The sequence below is a fragment of the Oryx dammah genome, unplaced genomic scaffold, assembly GCF_014754425.2.
Source record: "Oryx dammah isolate SB20612 unplaced genomic scaffold, SCBI_Odam_1.1 HiC_scaffold_26, whole genome shotgun sequence".
In the NCBI taxonomy this organism is placed as follows: Eukaryota; Metazoa; Chordata; class Mammalia; order Artiodactyla; family Bovidae; genus Oryx; species Oryx dammah.
The window spans coordinates 13,774,397-13,801,556 of NW_024070210.1; the positions used below are offsets into that span (position 1 = coordinate 13,774,397).

Below are 27,160 nucleotides of genomic sequence, written 5' to 3' on the forward strand. Positions count from 1 at the left end.
GGAACCCTCCTATCACACCAGCCTACTTTACTGCGGAGAGGGAGTTTCTGACCATAACAAAAGGGGGGGGGTGCATGAACAGAGCCTGGTGGTCTCTCTTGCTGAGCTGGGGAGCCAGAGATCGAAGCTCAAGGACCCCATGATGGCTATAATTTGTGGGGCAGAGAACCAGAGAGGAGACAGTGCCGAAAGCTCTTCTCGAGTAATCTGCAGAGTACCAGTGCACACCTTTATGAGAAGGAACTACCTGAGAGTTGGGGAAAGACACTCTGAAAAGCAGTAGGCAAAATAATTCCCCCCAAAACTGAAAGAGTTCAGGTTCCAACCAGCCAGAGTTCAAAATGACACTCCAGGTCTCCAAGTATCAGTGTCAATTCTGAACCTGTGTCAACAGTCCTTCACAAGTTTAGGTCATTCTCCTTTCCCCATGTAGTTACCTGAGTAAACAGCCATGATGGTCATCCTGCCGATTCCTTACTCAGTTCAAGTAGTATCCTTGTCAATGGCCGCTCAGAGAAGGAAATGGCAACCCACTCCAGTATTCTTGCCTGGAGAATTCTGTGAACAGAGGAGCCTGGTCGGGGGCCGTCTATGGGGTCGCACAGAGTCGGACATGACTAAAGTGACTTGCAGTAGCAGTGGCCCCTAGAGATGCCACATTCAATTAACCATCCCTCAACACAGCTGAGGAGCCCTCTGACTGCCCACGACCTTTCTGCACACTACAGCAATTGTGCCCACCTGGCTTCTGAAGGGGACCCCCATCACCTGGGTTCTATTGCATCAGGTTCCTATCTGCCCCATCACTCTCATTGATCCCTATTCTGTGAATCATCTCCTGCCACCTGTCCTTGGTCTCTGGAGGAGAGCCACCTCACTGATCAGGGTGTGTCTCTTAACAAATTTCTATACAGCTTCCGTAAATCCTCACGGTCTTCCATGGATCATCATCCTTTGTGGGTTTCCTGGCTTTAATAGTATACCCACTCTGCTGCTGCTAAGTCGCTTCAGTCGTGTCCAACTCTGTGCGACCCCATAGACGGCAGCCAACCAGGCTCCCTCGTCCCTGGGATTCTCCAGGCAAGAACACTGGAGTCGGTTGCCATTTCCTTCTCCAGTGCATGAAAGTGAAAAGTGAAAGTGAAGTTGTTCAGTCGTGTCTGACTCTTAGCAACCCCATGGACTGCAGCCTACCACGCTCCTCCCTCCATGGGATTTTCCAGGCAAGAGCACTGGAGTGGGGTGCCATTGCCTTCTCCGATATCCACTCTACCATGCTTATTTCTCTCAACCTTTGGACCCCTCTTCCCTCCCACCAAGCACCAGAGAAATCCAGGCATCTCTTAATGTGGGTCAACACTTTTCCCAACCTTCTGGACCTATCTTAGCAGTGTACCCCAGGCAGAGGATATCCTCCCAAAGTGATAAAACCTCTATCAACTAACTCAACCTTCTGCCCCACCTGATCAAGCATCTCAAAGCTCAGCCCCAGGCATGCTCTCTTGGCTCTCATTGGAATATATTATTTGGGTCCTGTGGCTCCTTGAAATGGCCCTTTCTTTCCTATCAAGCTCAATTTGTCCCTAACCAGGTATTGTGATCATACCCTAATCACATACCATATCCAGTGACCAGGATAAGAGTTGGGGCATTCTTGGGCAGATACACACCATCTTGCAGAGATCTTTGTATTGTCTTCAAGGTAAGGGGAGTGCTAGACATTAATAGGGAGGAAAAGGTCATTCCTGCGGACTCAGGGGGTATGAGGAAATAAAATCTGTGATTTAAGATTTTCTCGTATTATACATCAAGCAGAAGTCCCCATTCCATGTGTCATGGTCCCATTCTTTCCTAACCAAGGCCCTGACCTTGATTAGACTCGACCTAAGCACTTGTGTGGGCTTCCCTTGGGCTCAGCTGGTAAAGAATCCTCCTGCAGTGCAGGAGACCTGAATTTGATCTCTGCATTGGGAAGATCCCCTGGAGAAGGGAAAGGCTACCCACTCCAGTATTCTGGCCTGGAGAATTCCATGAACTGCATAGTGCATGGGGTTGCAAAGAGTTGGACACTACTGAGCAACTTTCACTTTCATTTTCAATCACTTGTGTATGTTGGTTATTTAACTTTCTTTGAAGTCACTGCTCCTTTCTAATGATTAAGTCCTGAGCCTGGCCTCAGATTTCCCTGTTCTCCTTCTACTGGTGATGAGAACCTCTTTACATAGCCACAAGGAAGTCCTCTGGTCTTCACACTTAGCTTTATAGTTGTAATCAATCACTCTCAACTCCAATATCTTCTTCCAAAGCATTATTTGAGCTTAGCAACATCTATCCAATTTCATTGGCCTCATGGCTACTATTTATCCCTTATTTCTCAAATGCTGATACACTGCACCAGCTAACCCATGGTTTCCACTGGGTATACCTCCCAAATCTCCACAAGTTAAAGCTTGTACTGCCCCACCTACCATGAGTAACACAGCCCTTGCGGCCAGCCAGGCAGTGGTGATTCAGCTCCTAAATCCCATCCTAGAATCTCCTACCCCAGATTATTCCAGGTGGCTAGAGACATAGTCAGGTTCATTACGGAGGGCTTTAGGAATCAACAACACCATGCAGGGGAAAAAGCAGGGAGGAAACACCAGGTGACCCTCCACTGGCCCTCAGAGAAGTTTTGAAGCTGAGATGATGCCTCCAGCTTCAAACTCATCCTAAGGGGCGGGGGAGGGCTTTGTACCCTGGCTTCCATCTGTCATTGGATGTAAGCACCCCCAGAAATGAGTGTAACCTTGAACTAGGTGGGCCTTGGTAACTGAGGTCAGCCTGTGTCAGGGCAGGAGGGGCATCCCTGGCAGCCAAGGGCTCTCAGCCACCATGCTCCCAGCAGATAGGGAATCAGCCCTTTGTTCCTAAGGGGAGATCTGATGGTGTGTCCAGCATCCACCACCCCTCCCAGATACACTACCTGTCTTCAAGTCCTGGCTTCAAACTCTGCTCTCAGGGAAACTGACATGAAAACAATGCAGACCAACTTGGATATTTAGTTCACTCTTAAGGGAGGAGAGATTCCCACAGCCCACTAAACTGTATTTAGTAAGAGAAAAGGCATGCTTCTCTATGAGACATGGGGTCTTTCCAGTCTCTGGAAATAACTAAGTGAAGCCTCAGAGATTTTCTTCCCTAGTTCTTTTCCAGGAAAGTCCTTTATTTCACCCACACTGGACCTACTATGAAGGAGGACTTTCTGGGACTCCAAACAACATCAATCTCTGTGAATGAAACTCCAAGCATTCAGGAGCTACATTGCCAAGGCCTGGTGGAAAGCTCTGGGCTAAATGTGGGAACAGAGCAAGGCCTGGCTGGCTGTTCAGGCCCAGATAGAGGTCTAGGCTTGGAGTGGAGCCACCGGCAGGAGGGCAAGTTCAGCCCAGCTGTGCCCAATATTTGCCCTTTCCTCCTCTTCCCACAGCACATCTTTTCAGAGCACAATTTATCTCCAGGCAACCCAAGAGCATGGGGAGAAATCTTCACGCTTTCAGCAGCTGGTAGAAACTGGGAGAGGACTGGTTACATTGCAAGTCCAAGGTAGGCCTAGGAGGAAATCAGGCTGGTGTGATGTGATGGGGCATATTCTCAGGGCTGACATCATTTACAGCATCATTCTAGCCAGAGCCCTGTTCCACTGGCTGCCTCAGCCCCACCCAGCAACCTCAGCCAGAGCCTCCAGCAACCATAGGTCAGCATCTACACGGACCCAGCCTCCCTTCTGCCTAGCACAGACTGTAATCTACCCTCCCTTTCTGAAAACATCCCCTCTTAATTAAAGAACAGAAAGTTTGGATGAATGAGGCATGGTATAAGAACCAATACTTCTGGCATCAGACTGACATTCGATCTCTGCTCTTGGTTCTTGGGCAACTTCTCCATGCCTTGCGTTTCTCATTTGTAGATTGTGAATACTGCTTCCTAACTTATAAGGTGGCTGTGAGGATTAAACGAGATCATATATTTGAACTTTGCCCAAGATGCTTAATGAAATCTGCTTACTACCCCTCCCACCATAGCTGATTTTGATTGCCCTAAACTGTATAAAGAGCTTCCTTGGTGGTTTAATTGGTAAAGAATCCACCTGCAATGTAAGAGACCTGGGTTCGATCCCTGGATTGGGAAGAGTCCCTGGAGAAGGGAATGGCAACCCACTCCAGTATTCTTGCCTGGAGAATTCCATGGACAGAAGAGCCTGGTGGGCTACAGTCCATGGGATCACAAAGAATCAGACATGACTGAGCGACTAACACTTCACTTCATACAAAGAGCTACTGAGATACTACACATGACATTTGTCTATGAATTTACAATCTGTACACTCCACAAAGGCAAGGACCTTGTCTATTTTATTCACCAATATATACCCAGCCTCTGGCTCAATGCCTAGCACATGTAGGTACTCAGAAATATTTGTTGACTAAATAATGAATGAATTGTGTAACCCGAAACTTAATATCTTAAAAAAGTATCTGTCTAGACGGGGAATGGCAAATTATTTACTCGTTGCCCATGCCAACTGATACGTAATTAATACCCACAGCAGTGTGTTGAGAAACAGTCTGAGGACATGTCTGTCTTGGCAGCAGAGAGAGATGTGATCAGTTTGCAGTATCTCCCAAAAGTCTGAATGGTGATCAAGCATCATTTGTGCCTATACTTACTCTTTTGGGTTCAAACTGACGTGTCAAGCAACAAAGGTCTTATGTAGAGGATGTGGACTTCACAAGTTAGGGGAGAAAGCCAGAGAGACTCCAAGCAGCCTTTTCTTCCAGCCACTGTCCCAAAATAAACATTTCTGCTCACCTCCCATCAGCAGAGGTACAAACAGAAATCCAGAAGCAATGCTGAGGGACAGCACAGGCTGAGAAAGTTCAGTTAGGCCCAGTGACCAGACTCCCCGTTAATTCCCTCCTAGCCACGTCATTTCCCTTTAGGCCACTCAATTCTTCATCCACTCCCTCCTGCTTCACTTTTGGTAAGTGGCCGCCCCTCCCTCATTCTCAGCCTCCCGGTTTCCTGAGTTGCAGCTCTCACTAAAGATAGATTTGTACCATCTCTCTCAAGATCACTGCTTGGGAGAAGCGGAGAGAAGAGTAATTAGCAAATTCAGCATCCTGGTAATGCTTCTACAGTGAAGGATAATCATTTATTAGCTTAAGTAAATCCCCACACCTCGCTTAACTGTCCGACATGGAGGAAGAAACGAGAATGGGCTCACTCACTGCACCTGGGAGGCAAACAAGGGTCAAAATAATTTTTTTTTTCTTTTAAAACTTTTAAGACTCCTCCCAAGGAAGGGGAGCCTAACTTCCTACTCCATAAGTGTGGGCTGTACAGTGTGACTACTTTCTAAAGAGCACAGTGTAAAAGGGACAAAAACACTACCAATAACTTTACATTGGAGGAAGCTGACAAACACTGTCTTAGCCAGGTGGTCAAAGTCAGCATCATCAGTGGAAAGTCACACTGAGACTACGTGATAAGAAGGCACTTCATCTCTGTGGTCTTCCTCCCCAACACCCACGACCCTCAGTCTGATTGTAAGAACACATCAAGCAAAGCCCAACTGAGGGACAGTCCACAAAACACCTGACCAGTGCACCTCTGAACTGTCAAGGTCATCAAAAGCAAGGAAAGCCTGAGAAATCACCACAACCAAGGGGAACCTAAAGGTAGTGTGATATTCTAGGTGAGATCCTGGAACAGAAAAAGAACATTAGGTAAAAACTAAGGAAATCTGAATAAAGCACAGACTCTAGTGAATAAGAACGTATCAGCGTTGATTCATCAGCTGTAATAAATGTGTCATACAAACATAAAATGTTAATACCAAAACAAACCAGATAGAGGGCATATGAGGATACTCTGTATTATCTTCACAATTTTCTGTACACCTAACACTACTCTAAAGTAAAGCTTGTTTTCTTCATTGACAGCAAGGGTCTTAATGGTCATCTCTAGAAGAGCCAACATTCAGAAAACGAACATCATGGCATCCAGTCCCATCACTTCATGGGAAATAGATGGGGAAACAGTAGAAACAGTGTCAGACTTTATTTTGGGGGGCTCCAAAATCACTGCAGATGGTGACTGCAGCCATGAAATTAAAAGACACTTACTCCTTGGAAGAAAAGTTATGACCAACCTAGACAGCATATTCAGAAGCAGAGACATTACTTTGCCGACTAAGGTCCGTCTAGTCAAGGCTATGGTTTTTCCTGTGGTCATGTATGGATGTGAGAGTTGGACTGTGAAGAAGGCTGAGCGCCGAAGAATTGATGCTTTTGAACTGTGGTGTTGGAGAAGACTCTTGAGAGTCCCTTGGACAAGGAGATCCAACCAGCCCATTCTGAAGGAGATCAACCCTGGGATTTCTTTGGAAGGAATGATGCTAAAGCTGAAGCTCCAGTACTTTGGCCACCTCATGCGAAGAGTTGACTCATTGGAAAAGACTCTGATGCTGGGAGGGATTGGGGGCAGCAGGAGAAGGGGACGACAGAGGATGAGATGGCTGGATGGCATCACTGACTCGATGGACGTGAGTCTGAGTGAACTCCAGGAGATGGCGACAGACAGGGAGGCCTGGCGTGCTGCGATTCATGGGGTCACAAAGAGTCGGACTCGACTGAGTGACTGAACTGAACTAGAAGAGCCCAGGCAGGTGTTTCTGGTAGCACTTCTGGCAACAGGGATGGTCCACATTCTCCCTCCCCCTGGAATGACTTTTTCTCACTGAACACCGAACTGGCCCCTTCTTTCCCCATAGTATTGGTCTGAGGTCTCTGAAACCTATAGAAAAGTCTGGAGTCTAGACTGTCTTCTCCATCACAGCTCTGAAATGTCTCAGAGTTTTGCTTTATCAAAGCCAAAGAGACCAGTAAAACATGTTCCAGTCCCAAACCTTCCCTTTTAAGGCAAAGAAACTCAGACCCAGTGGACAGGCCCAAACAGCCTCCCAGAGTTCCCCAGGTAGCTCTGAGGTCTTCATTTGCAGGAGGCCAGCAGAAGTTCTGAAGGTCTGAAACCAAAGGAGAGGTAATGAGATAAGAGAAGGACGCCTACAACACATGTCAGAAGAGAGACAGGTGAAGGGAGGGAAAAGGAGGCTCCTAAGAGAGAGGGAGAGGACAAACTGTTACCCTGTAAGAGCAGCTTTGCATTCCAGGCATTGCTCATGATCATGAAATGCCATTGATAACACCATATTTATTTCCTTTTTCTTCTTAATCCGACTAAATCAGAGAGTTTTGTCGTTGTTGTTGTTGGCCACACTGTGTGGCTTGGGGGATCTTTATTCCCCAACCAAGGATTAAACTTGAGCCCTCGACAATGAAAGCATGGAGTCCTAACCACTGGACCACCAGGGAATTCCCTAGAGTTTCTAAACTATAGTACTGTTGACATTTGTGACCAGTCAAGTCTTCAGTGGGAGAAGACGACCACCATGTGTATTTAGCAGCATCCCTGGCCTCTACTATATGCCAGAACTCCTTGCCAATAGCACCCCTCCTCAGTTTTAAGAAACAAAAATGTCTCCAGATCGTGCCAAATGTCCCATGGTGGGCAAAATCACCCCCAATTGTGAACTATTGCCCTAAATGTTCTTTGGCATCCATCATCATCCCATGCTACCGTAAACCCCAAGTAAGCCATTACCCTGCAAAATGAAGACATAACCTCTTCTGGGTATGAATGCTTGGGCTTCAAGCTGCTTTCGAACAGAGCTTCACTGCTTAGTGTCAGTTCGTTTGCCTTCTAATCACTCCTGAGGGCCCATCTCAAACCTCACCATCTCCCGCCATGAAGTCTTCCTACCAACTTGAGTCAGCTGTGACGCACCCCCTTCCTGCGCTATCCTACCACTCATGATATAGTACCATGCAGTAGTGGTACATGACTGACTTCAGTTGAAGATCTACACGTATTTCACCTTCCACTGTCCCATAATTCTTTATGAGTGTCCAAACATTGATAGAACATGTATGATATGTCAGACACATGCTGGTGCAGTGCGGTGTAAGAGATGTAAGGGCATGATCTTTACCTTTAAAAAGAACAGTCTCATGGAAAAGGCAGACCCAGATTTACAGTCCTACCGAGCTGTTTGTCTCATCTCTCCTATGGGATCCCTGAGCGTGAAGGCAAAAGTCCAGTCTTTATGTCCAGCACAAAGCTGAGCACACAGTGGATGCCCAAGAGATTGCACTGAACTTGAATCAGCACAGAAGAAGAGCTCCTGGGAGACTTGTCTCCACAAAGGCAACTGCCATGCTTCTAGGACTCCACAGGGCAGCTTCTTTTATGAGATGATGGTAAAAGTAAAGTGTATTCGTCTTTATTTGGAAAAATTAAAAGATAATAACCCTACATAAGTTACCCTGCCTCTCTTTTTTTAACTTTCACTCCATGAAATCCAAAAATCCATAACCCACTGTTTGAATAGTGAAAGTACAGGAAAGGAAAGGAGTGGCGGCAAGAAACACATTTAAACAGGAAGTGATGAAGACATTGTAAGAATAACTATCAATGACAAATAGGCTAGGGGATACTTGGAAAATATTAACACGTACAAAGTCAGTAGATCTTGCGTCTGCATTACTGAGTCTTTGGGTGGGAATATACTAAGGCTCTCACATTTTTGAAAAGTAATGATAAACAGAGCAACAGAAAGAGTGTGAGAAGACAGGTGGAGGTTTTCACCCTCCTAAGCCAGAAATAAACAAGAGCCCCAAATGTCCATGATTTAAGAGAGCTAGCTTTCAGTTCAGTCACTCAGTCACGTCCAACTCTTTTCAACCCATGGACTGCAGCACACCAGGCTTCCCTGTCTATCACCAACTCCTGGAGTTTACTCAAACTCATGTCCATCGAGTCAGTGATGCCATCCAACCATTCCATCCTCTGTCATCCCCTTCTCCTCCTGCCTTCAGTCTTTCCCAGCATTAGGGTCTTTTCCAATGAGTCAGTTTTTTGCATCAGGTAGCCAAAGTATTGGAGCTTTAGCTTCAGCATCAGTCCTTCCAATAAATATTCAGGACTGATTTCCTTTCAGATTGATCAGTTTGATCTCTTTGCAGTTTAGCATTTCAGAGAAACAATGGAAGAGAGTTTAACATGTTAAAACAATAAAGATGAATCAAAGTTACCTGGACCGCAAGATGAGCAGAGATGCAGCTACCAGTTTGAATCAAGAGACAAAACTCACTGTATCAACGCTCAGAAATGCTCAGTAAATAGTACCAGCAGTTGTTAGTACTATTACTGACACATTGAGGTCCCCCTAACCATGCAGCCTGTCTCTTTCCTCTCCTTTGATTTGAACTAGTAGCACATGTGGCGTTTATACAGAAGCCTTGAAAAGAACTGAGATGATGCCTAGAAAAGTTTCCCAAGGATTCTGTCCTTACTGTTAACCTGAGCAAACAGAGAGTGACCAGAGACGGTGGAGCATGAAGCAGGGTAGCAAGTGATGCTCAGGCCCAGGCATTCCAGAAGGGCTGTCCAGATCCTACATAGTGCTGAACCCACATCAGGACCCATTCCACCTGTCTCTCCTTCCAGCACGCCGTAGCTCATCCCACCCCATCCTGAGCCATTAATAATTTGGGGTTTGGCTTTTTTTAATCCAGAAAATATATAGAAACCTTTCCACACTTTTCATCTGATTTGTTGGTGCAGATTGTAGTTCTATTTAAAATCCCTTATTTTACCTTACAGATATTTGTTGTACAGGTAGACTGCTCCATTTAGAAATTTCTATTTCAGTTCATTAAAAAACTTCAAAACTAATCTGTTTCATGTACCAAACTGATTTAAACAAAACTACCTGATTATGGGGCGGGGGGCAGGGCAGGAATGGATCTCTTTACTATTAGTCACTGTAGGGAAAAAAACTTGCTTTCAAGTAAACATTGGGGTGTGTGTGCATGCTAAGCCACTTCAGTTGTGTCTGACTTTTTCAAACCTTATGGACTGTAGCCCACCAGGCTCCTCTGTCTGTGAGGTTCTCAAGGCACAAATACTAGAATGGGTTGCCATGCCCTCCTCCAGCGAATCTTCCCAACCCAGGGATCGAACCCGTGTCTGTTATGTCTCCTGTCTTGGCAGGTAGGTTCTTTGGAAAAATCAGCAGTGGCCACAGGACTGGAAAAGGTCAGTTTTCATTCCAATCCCAAAGAAAGGCAATGCCAAAGAATGCTCAAACTACCGCACAATTGCACTCATCTCACACACTAATAAAGTAATGCTTAAAATTCTCCAAGCCAGGCTTCAGCAATATGTGAACTGTGAACTTCCTGATGTTCAAGCTGGTTTTAGAAAAGGCAGAGGAACCAGAAATCAAATTGCCAACATCTGCTGGATCATGGAAAAAGCAAGAGAGTTCCAGAAAAACATCTATTTCTGCTTTACTGACTATGCCAAAGCCTTTGACTGTGTGGATCACAATAAACTGTGGAAAATTCTGAAAGAGATGGGAATACCAGACCATCTGACCTCTTGAGAAACCTATATGCAGGTCAGGAAGCAACAGTTAGAACTGGACATGGAACAGCAGACTGGTTCCCAATAGGAAAAGGAATATGTCAAGGCTGTATATTGTCACCCTGCTTATTTAACTTATATGAAGAGTATATCATGAGAAACGCTGGGCTGGAAGAAGCACAAGCTGGAATCAAGATTGCCGGGAGAAATATCAATCACCTCAGATATGCAGATGACACCACCCCTATGGGAGAAAGTGAAGAACTAAAGAGCCTCTTGATGAAAGTGAAACAGGAGAGTGAAGAAGTTGGCTTAAAGCTGAACATTCAGAAAACGAAGATCATGGCATCTGATCCTATCACTTCATGGCAAATAGATGGGGAAACAGTAGAAACAGTGTCAGACTTTATTTTGGAGGGCTCCAAAATCACTGCAGATGGTGATTGCAGCCATGAAATTAAAAGACACTCCTTGGAAGGAAAGTTATGACCAACCTAGACAGCATATTGAAAAGCAGAGACATTACTTTGCCAACAAAGGTCCATCTAGTCAAGGCTATGGTTTATCCAGTGGTCATGTATGGATATAAGAGTTGGATCATGAAGAAAGCTGAGCGCCAAAGAACTGATGCTTTTGAACTGTGGTGTTGGAGAAGACTCTTGAGAGTCCCTTGGACTGCAAGGAGATCCGACCAGTCCATTCTAAAGGAAATCAGTCCTGAATATTCATTGGAAGGACTGATGCTGAACCTGAAACTCCAATACTTTGGCCACCTGATGCGAAGAGCTGACTCATTGGAAAAGACCCTGATGCTGGGAAAGATTGAGGGCAGGAGGAGAAGGGGACAACAGAGGATGAGATGGCTGGATGGCATCACCGACTCAATGGATGTGAGTTTGAGAGAACTCTGGGAGTTGGTGATGGACAGGGAGGCCTGGAGTGCTGCAATTCATGGGGTCGCAAAGAGTCGGACACAACTGAGCGACTGAACTGAACTGAAGTGCTAATTAAATGTTTGCTAACTGTTATTTATGTAGCACTTACTAGTATCAAAATTTTCAACCAATGTGAGAAAACATGTAAGCAAGATCATGCCTGTACAATGCTATGCCAGGCTAGAGGAGTTTGTGGAAGAGGCACTTAAGTTAACCAGCAAATTTCAGAGAGAAAGCATTATTTTGAGATGAATCTTGAGGACTGAACCAATAGGTGAAGAATGCAGGAAAGAATATCCCATCCAGACAGACAGAGTCAATAACTTAGCAGAAACACAGAGGACCTTTGTGTGCAAAGTATATACACATAAATAAAAATGTGTAAGCACAGTTTCCCCTGATGCGGGTATGCTGCTGCTGCTGCTGCTGCTAAGTCGCTTCTGTCGTGTCCGACTCTGCGCGACCCCATAGACAGCAGCCCACCAGGCTCCCCCGTCCCTGGGATTCTCCAGGCAAGAACACTGGAGTGGGTTGCCATTTCCTTCTCCAATGCATGAAAGTGAAAAGGGAAAGTGATGCAGGTATACCCACGTACAAATATCACCAAAGAAAGTTCCAACAAAAATTCCTGCAGCACAAGTTTTTCCAAAGTTGTTTCAGGTGCTGAAATATTTATGCAATGTGGGTTTCATACATACTCACTTCTAGGCAAGTGAATGGCAACCCACTCCAGTATTCTTGCCTGGAGAATCCCATGGACAGAGAAGCCTGGTGGGCTACAGTCCATGGGGTCGCAAAAAGTCGGACACGACTGAAGCGACTTAGCAGGCACGTGACAACCTCAGTCCTAAAACATACTTAAGGGGGAAAGCATCTGTCCCTGCGTACATCAGAAATGGGACTCTCTCCCAGAGACTGGACAGGCTTTGAAGAAGTGGGCCCTCTCCCCTCGATACCTGGGAACTTGTTAGGAATGCAGATTCTCAGCCTCACCCACACCTACAGAATCAGAAATTCAAGAGGTGGGGCCCAGCCACCTGAGTTTGAGAACCATTGCTTTAGAGAAATTTGCCAAGAAGGAAACACAGATAAAAGCAACAGCAATTCAAGAAACAGCTCCTGTGAAGAGCTGGGATCCCTGTTCCCAGAACCAGGCTCAACTGAACACGGTGGCTAAACAGCTCAAGCTCTGTACACCCATCGCTCAGGTCTGAACCCCAGTTTTGGTGCCCAATGGCTGCTATTTCCCTTCACCACTGCATCCTTCCTCATTTGCAAAATAGAGATAATGATTCCTGCCTCAGAAGACTGTTCTCAGGCTAGGTAAGACTTATAAGGTCCTGCATAGAGCAGCTCATTGAGTGAGAGGCAGTATGCCTAAAGGAAACGCAAGCAAACTCAGCCTCAGCAGTCTTCAAGTTGGGGTACATAGGCTCTTGGTTTGGGGACACGGATAGACTGATGAGGATCCATTTTCAAATCCTCAGTTTTCCGACAGACTCTGCTAAACTTGATCTGCCTGCAACTGGGGCATCAGGAAAGTTCTCCTCCCTATCTTCCCTAGTTCTACAGCAGCCCTTCTCCCAGCAAGACAAAGGGCTCCCTCATCCCAAATCTTACTATGGTGTATCCTGGAGCACAGACTTCCAACCAGGGGGTAGGAAATAGAAATACTGAGGTTGTGAATGTCTCTAATAAGCAGAGAAAATCCGTTTGCAAGAGAACAGCTCAAATGACTGGTTGCAAGTTATTTTCCAAGTCAGGTGTTTTCCACATAATCGAAGGAGGACCTAATTGAGCTGTCAGCTGATAGATCATTAAAAATAATTTCTGATGACAGGCCACTATGTGATTTTTGATATACAACTTGGAAGTAGTTCAAATAATTCAAAGGTAATAATATTCCTTACGTTCCCATTTACTTAAGTGAATGTGTTCAGCACTTTCAGCTTTTTTTTAAATTGAAATATAACATTACACTAGTTTCAGGTGCATAATGTAATGATTCAATACTTGTAAATATTTCAAAATGATGACCACAATAAGTCTACTTAACATTTGTCCACACTTATGTCTTAATAAACAAAAATAGGCTTGCAATTGATGCCAAGCTGTTTTGTTCAAGCAATAAGTAATATTCATACATAGATACATGATACAAGTTTTTAAAATCCCATCCATCTCACAGCAGATACATTTGCAATGAATTTCACTTCTGTGTTTAATAATTCTATATCAAAAGGTGTAATATATTTATGTTGCTTTTCTCAATTATATAGTATAATAATTTCAATGATAATTCAATCCAGGAGAAATGTTTTAGTACTTAAAGCCTTTTAGTCACATGAAATGTTTTAAATTGCTGTTTCAACGTATATGTATGTTTTTGTTGCAAAGAAGCATGATACAAGAAGCAAGAAATCAACAAGGCAAACTTTCAAGCCTAAAAATATATTATATTAGAATAAAATTCTGTGAGGAAACTGGAATGAAAATGTGAGTACAAAGAGAAAAAGAAAAGATGTAAAAATTTTCTTACTAAAGGAAAACTCATTTGCAAATTTTAAAACAGAAGACAGTAGTATCAAATCAGTATGGTATTTAGACTGGAAATTTTAAAAAGTGATATAAACATTTATTTTAAAATTTCAGTATTAACTACTTGCCAAAAATTATATTCTTTGTAATTTTTTATATAAATTTATAACAAAAACTGCAAATACCAGGTTAAAAATGTACAAGGAGGTACACTTGCCTCTCAAAATGTTTTCAGGGGCTATGCAGAGAAAAAAATGTGAAGACTTCTGCTCTGGAAAATCACCTCCTTATTACGTTCCTCTTTCTTCAATAGGTGAACGCATTAAATAGAAATGACATTCTCAGTGCTATGGTGGATGCTAAGAAGCAGTCCAGAGAAGTAATCATCATTATCTCTGTTTTCAGTAACTCACTACCTAGTTGAACCAACCAAAAAAAATAATGCAAAGCAATTGAGGTATGTGGCAGACACTGGCCTTGCCCACGTGGTGCTCATGGTTTCCGGTGTCTTTGCTAAGCAAATCCAGACTGTGTTTAGGACAGCAATCTGCCAGATAAATGCTCATTTTTTTTCAGCCTCTCTTCCATCAGAGTGGCCATGTGACAAAATTATAACTGGTGAGACATAAGTAAGGGCATGAGGGTTTCTGGGAAAGCTTTTGCTTTCCTAATAAAACCATAGAGATGAGGCAAGCTCTGCTGTCCTTTCTTCTTCCTAACTTGAATGCTGATGCAATGCCTGGAGCTACAGCATTTATGCCAAAACTGTGAGGCAACAAGCATGAGGACAAAAGGTAACATTAAGGATGGAAATATGAACACACGGAAAGATCCTGGGTCCCTAATGGCACAGCTGAGCAATGAACTAATGCCAACAAGGGCTTACCTCTAGATCTTTCACTTCATTAAATACAGGTATACACGTATTTTAATTGATGTAAACCAGTGCTAGCTGGATATCCCAGTTACTTGTACCATATAACAAGCTACTCTAAAACTTAGTGACATTAAAATACGTCATTTTATTAAGCTCACAGGTGGCAGGTCAAGAATTCAGACAGAGTCCATCCGCAATGGTTTGTCTCTACTCCATGGTATCTAGGGCCTCTCTTGAGAAGGTTCAACCAGGTAAGCGACTCAAATACCCAGGAACTAGAATAACTGGACCTGCAGGACCCAATTCCAAGAGTGCTTCTTCACTCACATGCCTGGTACTCAAGCTGGAAGGACCAAAGACTAGACTCACGTGGGACTGGTGACCGAGTACCAGCACACGTGGCCTCCCCCTAAGGTTTAGGCTTTTCACAGTACTACGGCTGTTCTAAGAGCAAGCATTCCAAGGCGCCTATGTAGACGTTTCATGAATTTTTATGATTCAGCCTCATGCAGGATCCAGTGTCATCTCTTCATCGTTCAATTGGTCAAAGCAGTTATCAGATTCAAGAAGGGGGGACAGAGATCTCCACTGGAGGTGTAGCAAAGAACTTGAAACTTTTTTTTTTAATACCACATTGGTTGAGGTTTTTTCCTTGTGCCTTAAAGCATTTCTAACCTGATACAGTGGAAAAGAAAACAACGTGGATGCAAAGTTGAACAGTTCAGTTCAGTTCAGTTCAGTCGCTCAGTCGTGTCCAACTCTTTGCGACCCCATGGACTGCAGCACACCAGGCCTCCCTGTCCATCATCAGCTCCCAGAGTTTACTCAAACTCATGTCCATCGAGTCAGTGATGCTATCCAACCATCTCGGTACAAGTAGGCTATTGAACTCCAAGGAGGAAAAGATAATGAGAGATGTAGTTAAGAAAGCCTTCATTATAAATGCTGATGGAGGGCCTCTAAGTGCACATCCCAGAATAAAATGTCAAGAGGATTGTGTAAATCAAGACTCCATATCTATCCTGCATGCTAGATAAATCTCAATCTGCTCTTCTCAACCAACATGGCTTTGAAAAATCCTAGCTGAGACTCAGTTTGTGTATCAGCAAAATAGAGACCATATGCCAAGGTTATGATGGGACCTAAATAAAATAGAATGAGAAGGGCCTAGCATGGTGCATGGCACTCAGCAAGTGCTCAATAGTGAAAGTGAAAATGTTAGTCGCTCTGTTGTGTCCAACTCTTTGCAACCCTGTGGACTGCAGCCCCCAGGCTCCCCTGTCCATGATTCTCCAGGCAAGCATATTGGAATGGGTAGCCATGCCTTTCTCCAGGGGATCTTCCTGGCCTAGGAATCAAACCCAGGTCTTCTGCATTGCAGGTAGATTCTTTACCATCTGAGACAGCAGGAAAGCCCAGTAAATGCTCTGCATATGTTTATTCATTCACCGAACTTACCCATGTGTGAAAATTGAATGACTATCTACCACACGATTGGCATAGACTTAGAATTCCCCAAACATAAGTCAGAGCCCCAAAACCTCCCTTAAGGACTCAGCAACGTTTACTCACAGTTATGTAGTGCAGAGGAGACGACTTGGACAAATTTTTCTGGAGGGAAACTAGAACAGAATTGAAAATATCTTCTGATGTCCGGGCAATGTTAAGCCTTTTCCCTGCAAAGTCCATCCCCACCATTGCTGCCAATTTGGAAAAATCTACAGCATTTCTCATGAGAGGCCAACCATTCCAATCTGGGATAAATTTTCTAAATATTAGATATGAATTGATTTATTTTATCCCTAACTGCATTGGGCCACTTCGTGAATGGATAGTCAGACCTTCTATTTTTTAGCAGCTGGCTCATTCAGTCCATTTCCTTACTATAAATACCTCAGTGTACTTGTTTTAAAGTAGAACTCTTTTGTCATCTGATTGTCCCAGTCTAGATTAGAGGGGGATCAAGGAGAGAGAATGAAAAATGAGGCAGAGGACAGAGAGAGACTGCATTGCTATACTCTGCTCAGCAGTCATTTTCACAGTCTTCAAGACCCGTAGCTGTCTGGATGCAGGAAAAAGCAGAGAGGTTCTAGCCTTTCTCCGTATGTTAACCTTGAGAAGTTGATAGCTGTTTGGGACTTTACAGAGCCACCTAGATTATTTTCTATCATTTTATCCATGAAAGTATCCTTTTCAGAATCCCATGTCTCAGTCTCCCTATTCATAACATATAGACACTAACCCCAGCCTCTGAAGTAGGCCAACAGAGGCTTTTTCTGGTCTTAATGCCCTTGAGTGAAAATAAATTATCATAATATCTCATACCCATCTCCCTGGAGTCTTGAAGAATGGGACACTGAGCTCTCAACAAATACTGATCAAACTCTTACTGACCTCAAAGCACTGAAGTGACATAGGCCAGAGCCAGAATAAGGAGTGGCTCTGCCAGGCACCAGCCCAGAAGGAAAGGTATGCTAAAACATCACCGGATGCTGATATGTCACTGGAAATTAAGGGGATGGAGGGAAACAGCAATTTCAAAACTTTTCTCAGGAAAATAAAAGGTGTGTTTAAAGAAATAATGTAAAATGATCCTGAAGTTGTGGCTAAGATCCCTAAAGGCCATGATTTCAACAGTAAATATTTGTCATTTAGGGTAGCTAATATCTTAATACTTCCCCTACTTTGAGGTTTCTACCAGCAGCCCTCCTTCTCCATTCTTTTTTTTCACTATCCCAGTTTTCAACTCCTCTTCCAAATTAAAGATGAACAAACATTTTGATTGAACAAATATATTGACTCAAAGGGACAGGAAATTATCAACAGTATACCAAAATTCCCACATGTCTCAGTCTGGACACTCCCCTCAAGGATCTCAAATGGTTATGAAAACCCACTTATCCAAGTTTCAAGCACCAAGGAAGCACTGTGATCCCAAAAGCAGCCAATGGGAGCAGAGTCTCCCGGTTTCTCTCAGATGAAATGCAAATGTGCCTCAAATAATAGAAAACCTGGCTTAAAACTGAATATTTAAAAAACTAAGATCATAGCATCCAGTCCCATTACTTCATGGCAAATAGAGGGGGGAAAGGTGGTAGTAGTGACAGACTTCCTCTGCTTCAGCCCTAAAGTCACTGCGGATGGTGACTGCAGCCATGAAATCAGACGATGTTTGCTTCTTGGCAGGAAAGCTACGACAAACCTCGATAGTGTGCTGAAAAGCAGACATTACTCTGCCAACAAAGGCCCATATAATCAGGGCTATGGTCTTCCCAGTAGTCATGTATTCTGAGAGCTCGACTGTAAAGAAGCACTGAAGAACTGATGCCTTCCAATTGCTGGAGAAGACTCCTGAGAGCCCCTTGGATAGGAAGGAGATCAAACCAGTCGATCTTCAGGGAAATCAACCCTGAATACTCATTGGAAGGGCTGATGCTGAAGTTGAAACTCCAATATTCTGGTCATCTGATGCAAACAGCTGACTCATCAGAAAAGTCCCTGATGCTGGGAAAGATTGAGGGCAGAAGAAGAGGGCATCTGAGGATGAGATGGCTGGATGGCATCACTGATGCAATGGAAATAAACTTGGGCAAACTTCAGGAGATGGCGAAGGGCAGAGAGGCCTGGTGTGCTACAGTCCATGGGGTCACAAAGAGTCAGACACGACTGGGTGACTGAACAACAACAATTCATCAAATATTTTCAGAAACAATTCATACATGATGATCAAGTGGATTTCATCTCAGGAATGCATGGTTGGTTTAACATTCAAATATCAACCAATGCAATTTAACACGTTAACAAAACAAAAAAGAAAGAACATAATTATCTCAATAGACCCAGAAAGATTAGTAGAAAATTATTCATAATAAAAGATCTCCGGGCTCTTTGAGTTGAGGAAAGGTGACACAGATATGGTAACTGTGTCACTGACTCCACCACTCCTCTGACACCCCATCCCCATTGTCCACCTCCACAGAATAATAATCCAGATCTACCATTCTGATTGAGCAATCATAGATGAATTTTCCAAAATAGAGGAAGTTGGAGAAGGTATCTATGGAGTTATGTGTAAGGGTAAATTACAGATCAAGTGGTAACTATGAAGAAAATCAGACTAGAAAGTAAAGAGGAAGTGTTCCCGTGTTGCAATTCAGGAAATTTCTCTTTTAGAACACTGTCACCCAAATATAGCCCACCTTCAAATGTGGTTATGCAGGAATCCAGATCACATCTCATCTCTGAATTTTAAACTCTATCCCTCCAGGTCTCTTCATGGGTTCTCCACTTGTTAACAGTTATCTGCACCACATCCTACAACGGACTGTGTTTTGTCAGCCTAGGAGAATTCTTCACAGAGATTTAAAACCTCAAAACCTATTGATAACAAAAGTGAAAGTGAAGTCGCTCTGTCGTGTCCGACTCTTTGTGACCCCATGGACTGTAGCCCACCAGGCTCCTCCGTCCATGGGATTCTCCAGGCAAGAATACTGGAGTGGGTTGCCATTTCCTTCTCCAGGGGATCTTCCCGATCCAGGGATCGAACCCAGGTCTCCCCTGCAGGCAGACGCTTTAACCTCTGAGCCACCAGGGAAGCCCAGAAACATTTAAACTAGTTGATTCTGGCTTTTTTCAGAGCTTCTGGAATGCCTATTAGAATATACATACATGAGGTATTAACACTCTAGTATAGATCTCCAGCACTACTGAAATCAGCTCACTACTCAACTCCATTTGACATTTGGAGTACAGACACCACATAGAGTTAACAACAAAGAAGCCACTTTTCCATGTGAATTCAGAAGCTGATCAACTCTTCAAAACGTTCAGAGCTTTGGGCACCCCAATATGAAGGGTGCCCAGAGCAACTTATAAGAATACATGACTATAAGACTGTAAGAATACATTTCCCAAGTGAAAACCAGGAAGCCTACCATCCCATGTCAAAAATTTGGTTGAAAATGGCTTGGATTTGCTTTCAAAAATGTTAGTTTATAATCCCATCAAACAAATTGCTGGCAAAATAAAACTGAACTGCCCATATTTTAATAGTTTAGACAATCAGATTAAGAAGATGTATTATAGCATTCTGGCCAAAAGTTTCCACGTGATGGTTTTATTTTTACTATTAATTCTCTTATTACTTCATGTATTTTTCTTTTCTTTGTTGTAAAGCTTAAGCTGTACTTTATCTTCTAATTTCAAGTATAACTTAAAATGTAAATATTGTTCTATATGAATTTAAATGTCATCCTGTATATGTGTGCAGGTCTCACTGTAACAACTACTTTTTGCCATAATAAAACTATAAATCTAGTATTGATAACAAAAAAAAAAAAGAGAAAAAAATTTAAACTTCTTGGTAAATTAAGAACAGAAGAAAACTTCCTCAGCCTGATAAATGACATCTCAGAAAAACCTACAGCTAACGTTATACTTATGGTGAGTGACTGAATGACTTTCCAAGGTAAGAATATCTGTTCTCACCATTTTATTCAATGTTATACCAGAAGTCTTACCAATAAGGTAGTAGAATAAACAAAAAGTATCCAGATTTGAAAAGGAGAAAAACTGTCTTTGCCACAGATGACAGGATTGCTTATGTAGAAAATTCTAAAATATCTGCCAAAAAGCTAATTTTTAGAAAGGACACAGAAAACAAGGTCTCTCTTTACATATGTGTATATGTGTATATATACATGTCTATGTGTGTGTGTGTGTGTGTGTGTGTGTGTGTGTGTATTGGAATTTCTAAATGGTAAAAACAGAGTGTTAGAAATCAAAATAAAATAGATACCATTTTTTTAAACTCCTATAGTGTTCTCAATTGCTACATAATGAATTATCAAGTTATCAGCTTGAAACAACAAACATCCATTATCTCACAGTTTCTACAAGTCTGGAACCTGGGAGAAGATTCAACAGGTCGCCTGGCTCACGATCTCTCAGGAAGTTGCAGTCGAGATGTTGGCCAGGGCTGCTGCGGTCATCTGAAGGCTTGACTGGGTCTGGAGGATCCACCTTCAAAATCATTCATTCATGGCTTGTTAGTGGAGGCCTCAGTTCCTCTTTATGATCTGCCCTTCACCCCACTGGACCATCAAGTAGAGCTGTTCTCGTATTTTCCAGAGCAAGCAATCCAAGAGAGAGCAAGGAAGAAGCCGTGTTGCCTTTTTACTGCCTACTCTCAGAAGTGGCGTTCCGTCATTTTGCCATATCCTGTTAGTCACACAGACCTGGTACACTGCATGTGTGCTACAGGGGGTACTGCCCAAGGGCATGAATACCAGCAGAGAAGGGGCACTGAGGGCCAGCCTGGAGGCTGGCTGCCACAAACACTACTTGTGACAGCATCAAAAAATATAAAGCACTTGTGGATACATTTAACAAAATATATGCTAAACCTCCACACTGAAAATGACAAAATACAGAAAAAATTAAGACCTAAATGAAGGAAGTATGTGCAACATTTACAGACTGTCAGATACAGATACACTATTATTAAGATGTTTAATAGTTTCCAATGTATTGGGATTCAATGTAATCTTGGGGTTTTTTAATAGAAATTGATGAACTGATAATAAAATTTGTATGTAAATGTTAAGAATTTAAAATAACCAAAACAACTTTGAAAAAGAAGAACAAAGTTGGAGGACTTATCCTGCCTCCTACACTACATCCAAAAACAATGTTAAGAACCACACTTGGCTCTTACGCTGCTTTTGGATTTATCATCAAGCTACAATAATAAAGACAGTGTGCTATTAACGTAGGATCGACGAATAGATGGGTGGAATAGAATAAAAGGTCCAGAAATAGACCAAATCATATATGGTCAATTAATTTTTGACGAAACTGCCGAAGCAATCCAATGGGAAAGGATTTTAAACAATTGTTGCTAGGACAATTGAATATCCCAGGAATAAGTAAACTTTGAACATTGCCTTATACTATAAACAGAAATTAACTTAAAATGATCATTGATCAAAACTTCATTGATGATTAAAGAATATACTATGAAGAAAGATAGTCTCTTCAGTAAGTGGTACTGGAAAAACTGGACAGTTACATATGAGGTGAAGTGAGGTGAGGTGAAGTCGCTCAGTCGTGTCCGACTCTTTGCAACCCTGTGGACTGTAGCCTACCAGGCTCCTCCCTCCATGGGATTTTCCAGCCAAGAACACTGGAGTGGGTTGCCATTTCCTTCTCCAGGGGATCTTCCCGACCCAGGGATTGAACCCAGGTCTCCCGCACTGGAGGCAGACGCTTTAACCTCTGAGCCACGAGGGAAGCAGAGGAATTAAAATACAACATTCTCTAACAGCACATACAAAAATAAACTCAAAATGGATTAAAGACCTAAGTGTAAGACCAGGTACCATAATAAAAAATTCCTAGAGGAAAATATAGGCAGAGTACTCTTTGACATAAATTGCAGGAATATTTCTTGGATCTGTCTCCTAAAGTAAGAAGAAACAAAAGCAAAAATAAACAAATGGGATCTAACTAAACTTAAAAGCTGTTGAAAACCACTGATAAAACAAAAAGATGACCTACTAACTGGGAGAAAATATTTGTAAATGATATGACCAACAAGGGATTAATATGCAATGTATACAAACAACTCATACAACTCAAAAAAAAAAAAAAAAAGAATGGGCAGAAAAACTGAATAGACATTTTTCCAAAGAGGAAATACAGACAGCCAAGAAAAGATGCTCAACATCGCTAATCACCAGGGAAATGCAAATCAAAACCATAATGAGATATCACCTCACACCTGTCAGAACGGTTATCATCAAAAGGAACACAAATAACAAATGTTGGTGAGAATGTGGAGAAAAGGGAATCCTTGTACACCATTGGTGGAGAAGTAAGTTTGTGTGGCCACTGGTGAAAACCATATGGAGGCTTCTTAAAAAACTAAAAACAGAACTACCATATGACCCAGCAATCCCACTCCTGGGTATATTAATACATCCCCAAATCCAGTAATTTGGAAAGATACACGCCCCTCAATGTTCACAGTAGCATTACTTATGATTGCCAAGATAGGGAAGCGTTCTATGTGTCCATCAACAGATGAATGGATAAAGAAGGTGCAAGATAAACACCCACACACAATGGTATATGACTCAGCACCCAAGTCCTTGTCTGAGGCTCTCTTTCAAAGAAACCCAAACCAAGACATATATACACTTTGTTTTTTTAACTTAATCTGTTTTGTAGGTTGCACCATATTCGCCCATGTGATCTACCATGATGAATCTCATATCTACTCTGCTGTTTTTGGAGGTACCACAGTTTTTATAACCATGCCCCCACCAGTGGTATCTCAGGTGGTTTATAGTCTCTTGCCCTTATATACGGTGTTTTTCAAAACATCCTTTTTCATGTATCTTTGTAAGTTAAATCTCTAGAGATGGAATAGATAAAGCAAAGGGTGAGTGGTAGTCTTATATAGGAAGCGTCCCTAATATGATTCACCTATAAAATCTTACCTGTACGCATAGCTTTTCAGTCACAAATCCAGAGTGTGATGACGCACAACTCTCCCTATCAGAGTTGATGCAAGACTGTAGTCCAACATCCTAAGGCCCCCTCTACTCAACTCTCTAGCCGCCTTTTCCTTAGATCAACCTGTCCTCTCACTGTGAACAAGAGGCGGCCTGAGACAGAAAGAGAGAGAACATTAGCCAAAACACAGAGAAATGGAATCAGAGGGAAAATATACATAAAACTACTCGATTGCCAGGAAGTTTAGAAAGAACTCTCTTATTCCCACGCTTCCCCAGTGGCTCAGCAGTAAAGAATCTGCCTGCAATGCAGGAGCCACAGGAGACGTGGGTTCGATCCCTGGGTCAGGAAAATCCCCTAGAGAAAGGCATGGCAACCCACTCCAGTAGTCTTGCCTGGAGAATCTCATGGACAGAGGAGCCTGGTGGGCTAGAGTCCATAGGGTCACAAAGAGTCGGACACAACTGAAGCAACTTAGCACACACACACACTTATTCACAGGAGTAAAGAGCACTGGGCTAGGAGTCAGGGAGTTCTAGATACTTTCAGCCAAAGCAAGTGATGTCCTTGAATAAGGTAGTCTCCATTTGCCTCAATTTCCTCATTTTTAAAATGAAGAGGTAGGCCTGAATAATTATTTCTGGAGCCTTCCTCATCCTGATATTCTGATTTCTATTTGTAGAAATCAGAATAGTAGAAATGGCTACCGTATTTACCAAGGTGTCAACCCAGCCACCATCTGTTTAAAACTCTCTGAACCACAGGCAGAAGATGGGAAATACAGGTACACCTTGGAGATAGTGCAGGCTCCAGAATACCATAGCATAGCTAATATCACAACAAAGCGAGTCACACAATTTTTTTTATTTCCAAGTGCATATGAAAGTTATGTTTACACTCTACGGTAGTCTATGAAGTGTGCAATAGCATTATGTCTAAAAAAGCTATGTACATACCTTAATTAAAAAATACTGTCTTGCTAAAGAATGCTAATCATGATCTGAGCCTTCAGCGACTTCTAATCTTTTTTGCAATAGTAACAGCAAAGATCACTGATCACAGAGCACAATAACAAATACAGCAATAATGAAGAAGTTTGAAATATTGTGAGAATTGCCAAAATGTGCACAGAGTCAGGAAGTGAGCAAAAAATGGCACCAATAGACTTGCCTGATTCAGGGTTGCCATAAGCCTTCAATTTGTAAACAAATAAAACACTTTACCTGCAAATAAATACCAGTAAAATGGCATGTGCCTACACTGTGTGAGCTGTCTCCCACTTTAAATCACAACCAAAATGCAAATTATTCAAAGACAAATGCAAATATCCCTAAGAACAGGGCACATTTTTGCTTACAACCATCCATAGGAGCAGATTTCTGCAGAGCACAGTTTGGGAACAATGTTTTAACCCCCATGAGCAGCTGGAGCTCAGGCTTTAGGGTCAGAAGGACCTGAACGCAAATCCTGGTTCCTCCATATGTTACCTATGTGTCCCTGACTAGTTCTGTAGGAATGAGGCAAATGATGCCACTTTTTTGGGGTGCTGTGAGAACCAGAAGAGATGTTAAATAGTAAACTTGTACCTAAGGTTGAGTGTTAGATTCCAAATTTGTGGTAAGAAAAAGCTAAAGCCCAGACAAAGTGACTGACTTGCATTTGGGGGCCATGTTAACCTTTATCACACACACAGACACAGACACACACTAACACGCATTTTGAAGAGCTATATATTGAGTCAATACTTGCTGTAAACTGAATGCTTGTCCCCCTCCCCATTCATCGATTAAATCCTACGCCCCAGTGCGATGCTCTTAAGAGATGGGGCTGGTGGCTTGAATCAGGGTCTCAGTCCTGGGCCAGAGACTGAAGCCAGGCCATGGCAGGGGGAGCACTGAGTCCTATCCACTAGGCCAGCAGCCAGTGACAAGGCCTTGCCCATCGACTTTGCAGAAATGAATTTCCACAAAGAGATGGAAAGTAGTGAAAATAATCAAGTGTTTATTAGGAGGAAAATTTTATGTGTGAATAGACTCTCACGGGTGGCCTCAGAGAGTCACGCTCTCATGGTGGTTTGAATCACTTCCATGGGGTGTTTCTTCTGGGCTTCCTCTGGCCAATCATCTTGCTTTGTGGGCTCTGAGTCCATATTTAATTTATCCCAAGGTCCTCCCCTATGTGCATACGCATCTCTTAGCCAAAAAGGATTCTAATGAAGACGCCTATAGTAGTAGACATCACCTACTACAGGGTGGCGTTCCCTCCCTTTTTGACCCCCAAGGAGCCTTTCTGTGCCTGTAAAGTTGGGAAGGTCTCCTTGATCTCAAGAATGATAAATACATGGTCTATTCACCTCTCATCTGGGCAGTGCTCAACTCCTCTTCCCTCCTGCTATTATCTTCATCTTGGAGTACCTGTGCACAGGGGACCAACCCCAGCTGCTCAGCCTGGGGCCCATCTCCTGGTTCAAGGCTTTTAGAAGGTGATGGGTCATGAAGGTGGAGCCCTCATGAACCGGGTTAGTGCCCTTATTAAAGAGGTTCCAGAGAGCTCTGTATCCTAGCTGTCATGTGAGAATGCAATAGGAAGATGGTCACCTATGAATCAGGAAGCAGGTTCTCATCAGACACCAAATTTTCCAGAACCTTGATCTTGGCCTTCCCATCCTCCAGAACTGTGAGAAATAAGTTTTTATGTACAAAGCACCTAGTCTGTGGTATTTTTGTCATAGTCCAAACAGACTAAGATAATACTAATCAGTTCAGTCACTCAGTCATTTCCAACTCTTTGTGACCCCATGGACTGCAACACTCCAGGCTTCCCTGTCCATCACCAACTCCCAGAGCTTGCTCAAACTCATGTCCATCGAGTCAGCAATGCCATCCAACCATCTAATCCTCTGTCGTCCCCTTCTCCTCTTGCCTTCAATCTTTCCCAGCATCAAGGTCTTGCTATATGCTAATCTTTCACCATTATTTAATAACTTTATCTCACAAATTTAACAACTAAATTCTGTTGCTATGATTATTTAGGGTATTTTCCATTTCTATTTGTAAGAATGAATTATCTCTATATACTCATCTTTGATAGCCTCACTTAATAGATCCTAAATAGATGTCAGAAGCCTAAAGAGTAATTGCACAAGACACAAGTAAGCCCCAAGTTCATCTAAAAAGTATTTGCTGAGCTTCTAGAGGCCAAGCACTGTCCAGGCACACTTCCATATCTTCCAACACTTACAGTGCTGCCCCAAAAGGGTACATGTGCCTCTTTTTATACAGAGGATGTGGCTTTGTCCTGTAAATTAGACTATCAAATAGAAGGCAAGAGCTGAGGTTTAGATATCACTGCGTCTCAGCCTCAATGGGCCAGAAAGCAAGAAGAAACTTCAGAGAAATAAAAGGAGAGGACAGAGCAATCTGGAATACAAAGGACCCCAAACTGAATATGGTATATCCTGTTTCCTCCAGTCATCAGCACATGAGAGTCCAGCCACCTGGATGCAGTTTCAACATAATTTATTCAACTCGTCAACTATTTACTAAGCATCAATTACAGCCAACTATAACTCAGCTGTCATTCGCTGAAGCAGAATAGAGTAAGGGTTAGGAGTGCAGGCTCTGTCTTTAAAGACTAAGGTCAATCTATAGGGAACAATCTGCAGGATAATAAGAAATTGAAGTAAGGTGCAAAACTGCAGCAAAAAGAGGAGAGGGTATATATGTTTGTTTATGCACTGAATATCTCTGGAAGGATTCATAAA

The 27,160-nt window shown here is 42.8% G+C and overlaps 1 pseudogene; it reads left to right on the plus strand.

Moving 5' to 3' along the window:
• LOC120853607 overlaps positions 1-23,553 on the plus strand; it is a 46,984-nt pseudogene extending 23,431 nt beyond the window's left edge.
• The last annotated feature ends 3,607 nt before the right edge of the window (positions 23,554-27,160 follow it).